The 8592-nt window shown below is 44.6% G+C and overlaps 1 protein-coding gene across 5 annotated transcripts in view; it reads left to right on the top strand.

Moving 5' to 3' along the window:
- The window catches only part of ENC1 (ectodermal-neural cortex 1 (with BTB domain)), an 11443-nt gene extending 8577 nt beyond the window's left edge, over positions 1-2866 (top strand). For all 5 annotated transcript variants that reach the window (XM_005858030.2, XM_005858031.2, XM_005858029.2 and 2 more), the window contains exon 3: positions 1137-2866. The gene's annotated coding sequence lies outside the window, so the exon portion shown is untranslated. The remainder of the gene's footprint in view (positions 1-1136) is intronic.
- Positions 2867-8592: the final 5726 nt, after the last annotated feature.

Raw genomic sequence — 8592 nt, 5'->3', positions numbered from 1 at the left:
TCCCCCCCCCCCCCCCCCGTGCCCCCCCAGTAGGCAACATCTTGAAATTTTATATTATTTCAAGATACAGTCTTTTGGCCTAATGTTGATATATAGATTATAAGGAGGTGGGGGTAGGGGCATGACACCGTAGTCTAAAGAATGCCTTGAAAGCTTGAATCACTGTTATGAAACTGCCTAAAGAAACAGCTAAAGAGATGAATCAGAGCCCTAAATACACAAAAGCAAGAAGAATTCAATGCAAGTAATGAGTGGCCCCTCCTGAGTTCCCTTTGTCAATAGAGTGATAGCAGTCGGGATGTGGATACCTACCAGGGCTGGAAATGGGCTTCATGAGGGTGAGCGTGTGAAAGACGCACCATCTGTAAAATTCCCCTGTATCAAATTAGACATGAACGAATGGGGAGGGTGGGTGGTGCAAGGAAACGCCAGCTCCCATGAAAGTGCAGGCTTCCTGGTTGTGGCACCTTGATTGTATTCACACGTGACGTTGGTAGATTCCATAGGTAATAACACTGCATACCAGAGCTGGTGCCTCCCAAGTGTGGACTGATGCATTTTGAGAATAAACGCCAGCCTTGGGCTATTGAAGCCAGGGATGTTGTCATAAGAAAAGAAGCGAGACTGATTTCTGCCATAATGAATAGCAGAGATGCATTTAAATGAGAGGATTAATACGTCTGCCGTCTATATGGTGAATAAATTGAATTTGGAATCCTTTACGGTAAATGGGCAAAGGAAGGTTTGCACAGGAATCTTGACCCTCTGGCGATTGTTGCACAGTGGCTCTGTTTTGCCACGGAGAGGAACTGCAGGTGTTGGAAGCAGAAGATGGCAACTGATAGCAGCATATGGACGTATAGGTTTGAATTTGAATGTGTATGTTTAGGACAGAAGTGGGGGGCCCTTCTTTGGACACCATTGTGTCCGTTGGGCCAGCCATCTGCATGCATGCATGCATGTATGTGTGTGTGCATTTATGACAAGCACCTCACATATCTTTGCACAGTTCCTACTGAACATGTAATTAAGACCTTTAGAAGCAATATTGGCCAGCTCTGTCCTGGGTTTTAATTTAATTTTTTTTTTTTTTAGATTTTGAGGTTACTAACAAAAATCTTTTCCCTCTGTTTTAGCTCAAGAAATGATTTCTGTTTTGGAGAGGCCAAATTTAATGAAGAGAAAGAAAAAGAAAAAAAGAAAAAGGAAAAGAAGTTGCTACAAGACCTGGATTGTACGATTGGCTGCACCTTGTAAATGCTCTAACTGGACATGAAGGAAGGGGGTGGGGGAGGGGTGGGATTTTCAGTGCAAGTAGCACATGGTTTAAATATGAATGAATGAACCTGTGATCTAGTCCTTGTCTTGTAATTGTGGATTAATGTCAGCATTAATCAGCCCCTCAAAGGGAGAGAAAAGCCGGGCCCTTTCCCTTGCTGTACCATATTCAGCATTTGATTTCCATGGGCTCCACCATTTATGTGTAAAATTTGGAATGGTTGTCACCTCTCTCTGAGGAGCAAGCTTGAAGCCTCCTCGCCAGCTGCTGTTGGAGATTGAAAGCCCGACTGTAGGGCCGGGAGGGAAGCTGGCGCTGGCTGCAGAGAGGAGCCCTGGGCTCCGCCAGTCTCCGAGGGGTTGTGCTCCCCGGGAAGGTTCCGAACAATGGGGGCGTTGTTGGTAGCTGTTGGTAGATGATCTTTTCTATTTATAAGTGACTTTAAACCTTCCCTGGGCTGGTAAGAAGTGTGTTCTAGATTTAGCTATTTATTGTTTGATGCCTGCATGCTGAAACAATGCTTACAGTTGTGTTCACGTGTATGGATGTATGTGATGGTTGTATGTTTTGCACAATTTTCGTGGCTGTTGTGATGTGCTCTGCTGCACAAAAAGGAAAACTTTGGAGTTACAGTTTGCAATATAACTGGAGGGTGGGATGGGAAGGGGAGGGGTTTTGTAAATGTCAAGACAGGGAAGGATTACAAAACAGAAATTTAAATTACACCCCAGAGGTAGGGAAGGCATGGAGGTCACATTTCTTAGACTCGCCAACTTTTCATGGGGTCTCACAGGCTCTGGGCATGCTGATGGCTCCTGGGGCGAGGGAGGGCTTCTTTCCGCCCCCTCTCTTCCCACCTGCGTCACCTCCTTCAGTCTCGGCTACTGAAATTTGGAAAGGACCAAATCGCTTCGCAGGTTTTTTGTGTTTTTTTTTTTCCTTTGTGTAATATCCTGAAATCCTGGAAAATTCTATGGAATAGTTCTGTATATAGGGCACAGGTAAAGACATAGTCCAAAGTTTATGTATTTATTTATTTATTACCCTGCGAGAAGGCCTTGCCATAACCATAGTTAACGGGGGAAACACTGCATTATCACCAACAAAAATCAATTCAGTCACCCGATTTGCTGGACCTGGATTCGTTGTTATTCTTGCTGTACAATTCAGCAAGTGTGACAGGTTCTCCAAGACAAATGTGAACATTGGTACAATGTATGCCCTAGTGCTCACCTGCAGGTAAGTCTCTGAAAGAACTCTTTGGTGCACAAAAGTGACACGTTTGGTCACAAAACACCACACAATTGTGAGCAGTGGCCGCTGTTGAGGTTTTCCGGGATAGTTGGGAATTGGTTGTGAATACATTCTTTGCTAGTTTGTGGGCTTGTTTACTAAACTAAACATGTGCTGTGATAGGTGTTAGTATTAGACTCAAAGAGGCACTTCCTCAGAGGTGTCTGGGGAAGGCCGGAGTTGGTAACTCTGGCACTGCTTTCACTGATGTTTCTCACATTACTGTACTTTAGAAAATAAGGTTTAAGACTGATAACAACCCTTTACATTGTGAGTGTGTTTGCATTGTCTAATGACAGATAAATCCTTAACATTTCTCTGCACCTGAAAACTTTAGACTGATTGTACATGTCCGTCCATGCCATGAGTACGTGGGCTATAGTTGGACCAAAATAAATGAGCCGTTGGAATAAAAGCACCACAGTACTTTCCGGCAGGCAGTCTTTCGCTCCTAGATGTGTTGTAAGCAATGCAAATGCCTAATTGTACAATGGCGGCATGCATAGTCCGGTGGTGTTATACTGTATTGTAGCAGTTACAGCTCTGTAGTTTATGATGCAAATAGGCTGAGATGTGTGTCGCTGCATGGCTTCTGAAAGCAGGATGAATTTTCTACAGCTGTTTCAGAGTTGTGGTCTGTCCTTGAATCCTCTATTAATTACTGTGTGTGAGCCAGAGGGAGCCGTGGTCGGGGTGGGCCCCCAGCCCGCAGGGAACTTTCTGGACTCCTGCTCTTTGGATTGATGTACGCATTGGGCTCACTACTTGACCATTCTCGCCCTGTGAAACGTCCCACACTTTGAAGCAAATACAATTCACAGCACAGTGCACACAAAAACCTTGGCATAAGACAGAGAAGGTTCTTCTCATTCTGTGGACGGGTTGCTGTGGAAACGGATAACAAAGGGCAGCCTTCCACTTCTGGTATAATTGTGTAGCCCCCTTTTCTCTGGGCCTGACACCTGTCTGAATAAGAGTGATTAGAGCTGAATAATATCCCTCTCGCGGCTATTGAGTATGTGGTTCACGTACAAAACTCTGTGTAAGTTGAAGAAGTGAAGTGTTCATGTTCATATGTACTTGTTTCTTGCTACTACATTTTTGAGGTTTTGTAAAACTGTTATTTTTTTTTCACAATGTGAAACTGAAGGTCAAATAAATTATTAGAGATTTTCTCTTCATTGTGTGTGTGTATCGTTATTTGAATATGATATAATTGTAGCCATTGAAAATGTGCACCTTTTCTAGTTTAATCGAAAGGATTATTTCAAATATTTTTGAGTGTCCTTTATTTCACCATCAAGTCACATACTTTTAGTAAAGCAATTTTACACGTTAAATAATGAAACACTTTTGCCATTTAGGATATTTCTTTAAGCAGGGCAAAATATGGGTTATTCATAGCTTAGAATATAAAAAGTCATGTACCATGCAGTATCAAGGCAGCTTACTTTATGTTAGAAGGAATTTAGTTTTTGTCTTCCTCGTGGATTATATTTTGACTGGAGTTCAATCCTCTTCATCTGACCTTGCCTTAGAAATCATTTAAAGTAAGTGGAAATGTGGACATATTATTTCCCCATAACAGCACAGAACCACCAGTTTAACCCCGTTGGTACACTTAGCTTCCTCCAAGTTGAAAGCCGCCATCCCAGCTGGCTCAGCCTAAAGCTGAGGAAGCCTCCGCCCCCACCTTGTGATCACTGTGTCACAGTGAGATGCTCCTTTATCACTTGGGTCAGACCCCTGGCTGTTCTAACGTGCAGAGTAATGTTGGGCATAATCTTTTTTGGGTAGAAAAGAAACTACCTAATTAGAACTCGGGGAGAGCTCACAAGTAGGCTGAGTGCAAGTAAGGCCTTTGAACTTTGACCAAGATGCCAGACAGATAGATGCCTCAGGCTTTACGGAAGCATTGCTGAGTTCCGTGTTGGGTGAGGCTGGCCTGGAGCCAAGCCTTGGGAACACGTGTCCTCAGACCACAAGCGCATAATGCTGAGGACCCATGGGAACCCTGTTGGTGACACCATGTATGACACCGTGTGACGGGGAAGAAGGGAGAGTGCAATTGGGAATCGGACCCTCAGATGTTCAGGAAAAGCTTTGATGTTATTTCTCAGAAGGACTGAGAACGATTCATGTAGAGACCATTGGGAACCAACCTTTCATTCTCTGGAGTTCTTTGTCATCTCCATTGAAACATGTAGACAGATTGAAGGAAAGAAGATACTTCAAATTCTTAATTTCCATTCATTTGGAAGTTTTATTTAATTCAGACAGATCACCCAAACAGTGCCTGTATTAGTTTGGATTGCCTTCAGCGGCACGTAGGAGAAAGCTGGCCGTGGTGGCTTAAGCACAGTGGGGAAACCATTTGGAGGCTGGTGATCCAGGGCTGGGGCAGGACCCCGAGTGGGCCATCGGGGGCCTGGGATCTTCTTTCCACTTTGCCCTCCTGGACATGGGCCTTTGGTCTTCATGCCTGCAGGACGGCAGCTCTACTTGGTGGGTCCTTGTACTTTCCAGGCAGCGAGGATGGAGACAGACAAAAGGGAAAAGGCATGTGCCAGATGAAGCCCATTTTGGGGGGGACAATAATAGTTTTCCCAAAAGGCCCACTTAGGAGACTTCCCATTATCTCTCATTGGCCAGAACTAGGCCACATGAACTTCCAAAGAAATAAGGGAGACTGAGGAAAATGGGGCCCATTGCCACCTCACACGAAACTGATTTTGTAAGGATGAAAGGGAGAACAGATGTTGGATGGGCAACTGCTGCATAGGGTCTGTGATGGTGGATAATCAAAGGGCCATTTTCAATAATAGCCCTGTCGACAGAGTGATTGCGGAGTGCTCTGGACTATACTAAGGACATGCTTTACAATCTCATTTAATCCTCACAACCAATGGAGGTGAGGATAGAGAAGTTTCTTAGCATCTCTGAGCCTCAGCTTCTGTAAAATAAGGATGATTAATATTCTCTATCTAATAGAAAGATTTAATAATATCATAAATTTAAGAGGAAGCACCAAACTCAGTGCCTGGCAAACATGGGTTTTCAATAATTTTCAGCTGTCATTTTTAAACACGGGGAGAAATACCCCCAAGATATCTAAATCTGAGTGTTTATTCTGTGAGAGGGATTGTGTTAAAAGTTTGTATGACCATTGCCTTACTTCATCCTCACGGCAACCCTCGGAGAGCTGGCATGACTATTAGCCCCATTTTGTAGATGAAGGAACAGATTTTGAGAGATTATTGTTGCCCAAAGAGAGTGGTGGAACTGGATTTCCAGGCATGCCCTCTGACTTGCCCCTCTCGGTCCAGGAATGTGGAGGAAGGTGATTCACGGGGCAGGGGCTGACTGTGGGAACCTGGGCTGCCGTCCGCTGTGTCTGGGAAGACTGGACTTCATTGAGAAGGTCCGAGGAGGCCTGCAGCTGGTGAGCCCCACCCCGGGCACCAGGATTAAAGGAGCACATGGAAAGAGTCCATTCAGCAACTCAAAATGCTCCTTGACCACAGGTTCCTGAAGAAAAGAATGTGCAGAATTTAAAAATGAATGCAGCCCCCTGAGTGGTTGTTACCCTCAGTCATTCATTGAACTGCACACTGATGCTTCGTGTACTTTTTTTTGTATGTAGAACGACTATGGGCTAAGAGATTGAATACGCAAATGCACACTGGACAGACCCTAATAAAAATAGAAATCTGACCCACAACATTCAGAAACCAGCCCAGGAAGTCAGCCTGCGATCTACCAGTCAGACTTGCAGGAAGTCAGACCACTGCCTCTAAAAACTGGTCCAGCAAGCCAAACAATAACCCCCAAAACAATGAGCACAAAACAGCCAGGACTTGATTAATAACTAAATATGCACCCCTGGCCATCATAGGAGCCCCCCTCAGCCCACCTCCAATCAGGGCACACCTGGAGCTTGCCCTCCCTCCACCATAAAGCTTCCCCAACCCTCTGCTTGACACTGAGTCTCTGGCCAAAACACAAGTGACATTGGCTGACTCTCTTACTATTGCCTTTGCCTGTTCTCATTCGTCTGGTCTTTATTCCCGCAAATGTTTGTTGAATAAAATAATTAAATATTTTAAATTATTTTAATTAAAATGAAACGGGGACCAACATTGTGGGCTCTGGGTAAGCTGGGTTTTCAGAGGATACTGTTTTCATGTCAAATGTTAGAGTAAATGAAATATACACAATACATATAGTATGAGAAAAATGGATTTTGAGTTAATGGGGTTGAGATTAGGGCATCTGGTTTGCCAAAAGGAGAGCAGTTGCTTTGTTTGGGAATATTTTGAATAAAGTGAGAACACTTAAATAAGTTTTACAGCCGCATTCATGGCACACATGATTGTATGAATAAATGCGAAAACGTAGCAGTTAATTCCTGGTCTTGCTTGTCACAAATCTTAGGTGCTTTGCCTGTCTGACACGTACTCAGACAAGCCATCTGTCCTGCATTTGAGTTTAATCATAGACAATGAATGTTAACGCTCTGTTATTTGTCAGACATTGGACAACTATGCGCAGGACCTAACTTTCAGAGAAAAAAACATGTACAAGGAGGCCTGACTATGAATTAAAAGCAATTTGACTAAGTAAATTATAAATCTACCATAATCTCATGCAGCTCTGCTTACAGCCGGTCTTGCTTTGTGAGTCTGGGGGAAGCCAAACGAGACAAAGTTTCTGCCTTTCTCTCTGGGCTGTTTCCTTGGCAACCATAATCTTTATCTGCACAAAGATTCGGGACTGCATCTCGGAAAGGCAGTTGGAATTTCAGCAAAGTCTCTAATCCTTCTTGTGTTATCAGATGATTTGTTTTGTTATGAGAAGTTATTTTGCACCCACTTTTTAGACGGCGCTGGGAGTGTGTATCAGACCCCTAGAAAGGCTGAAAGGATCTTTCCCCCAAAGATACGCTAACATTGTAACCACAAGGCAGATGAAATCAGCCTCTTGGTAGATATACACTAGGCACCCGCAAAGTGAGAACTAAAATGTCTCTCTCTGAGGGTCTAACACAGCCGTGGGCAAACTACGGCCCGCGGGCCGGATCCGGCCCGTTTGAAACGAATAAAACTAAAAAAAAAAAAAAAAAGACCGTACCCTTTTATGTAATGATGTTTACTTTGAATTTATATTAGTTCACACAAACACTCCATCCATGCTTTTGTTCCGGCCCTCCGGTCCAGTTTAAGAACCCATTGTGGCCCTCGAGTCAAAAAGTTTGCCCATCCCTGAATGTACACCACCTCTAAGTGGCAAACAGCCCTGTTCCACTCAGCCACCCACATACATTCTGGCCAAGGCATTGCTGCGAGGAGGAGGACCATTCTGAGAGAACGAATCTTGGAATTTTGAAATCCTCTGCATACTCGGAAGGGAAGGAAGGAAGGAAGGCCGGCCGAAGATACCCTCAGGGAGATGTGTCTGGTATGTTGGGTGGCTCACCTCACATCCGTTCCTGGGACTTCCTGAGAGTGCACCTGTGCAAGGGGGGCCGGGGGTTCAACCTCCTCTATTTCAAAATGGAAATACCTGAGCCCCGTTGGGGGGCTGTTAGTCATGCACACATCCACATCATCGGGCCACTCTGAAGGGTGGGTGGGGGCTGGGAATGCTGATAAGCTCATCAGGGACCCTGGGGGACTCAGACGCTGAGGCACACTCAGGGGAACCAGGAGTTAGAGAGCCTGTGGGTGGGTCGTAGCAGGTGGAAGAAGAATGAGAAAGGCAAAATTTTACTTCAAAATATTATGGTTGAGGAGGGAATGATGAATATGTAGAGAACAGAAAACTTTTAGGGCATGAAACTGTTCTCTGTGTCCCTGTAACGGAGGGTACATGTCATACATTTGTAATCCCATACATTTGTGAACCCTCATGTAAACTAGGGACTTCGGGTGATAGTGATGTGTCAATTCACTACTGTGCAGGGTGTTGGCAGATGGGGAGGCTGTGTGTGTGTGTGTGTGTGTGTGTGTGTGTGTGTGTGT

The sequence above is a fragment of the Myotis brandtii genome, unplaced genomic scaffold, assembly GCF_000412655.1.
Source record: "Myotis brandtii unplaced genomic scaffold, ASM41265v1 scaffold115, whole genome shotgun sequence".
Lineage (NCBI taxonomy): Eukaryota > Metazoa > Chordata > Mammalia > Chiroptera > Vespertilionidae > Myotis > Myotis brandtii.
The sequence above is the reverse complement of the archived record's forward strand: the minus strand, read 5'-3'. Positions and strand labels throughout refer to the sequence as shown.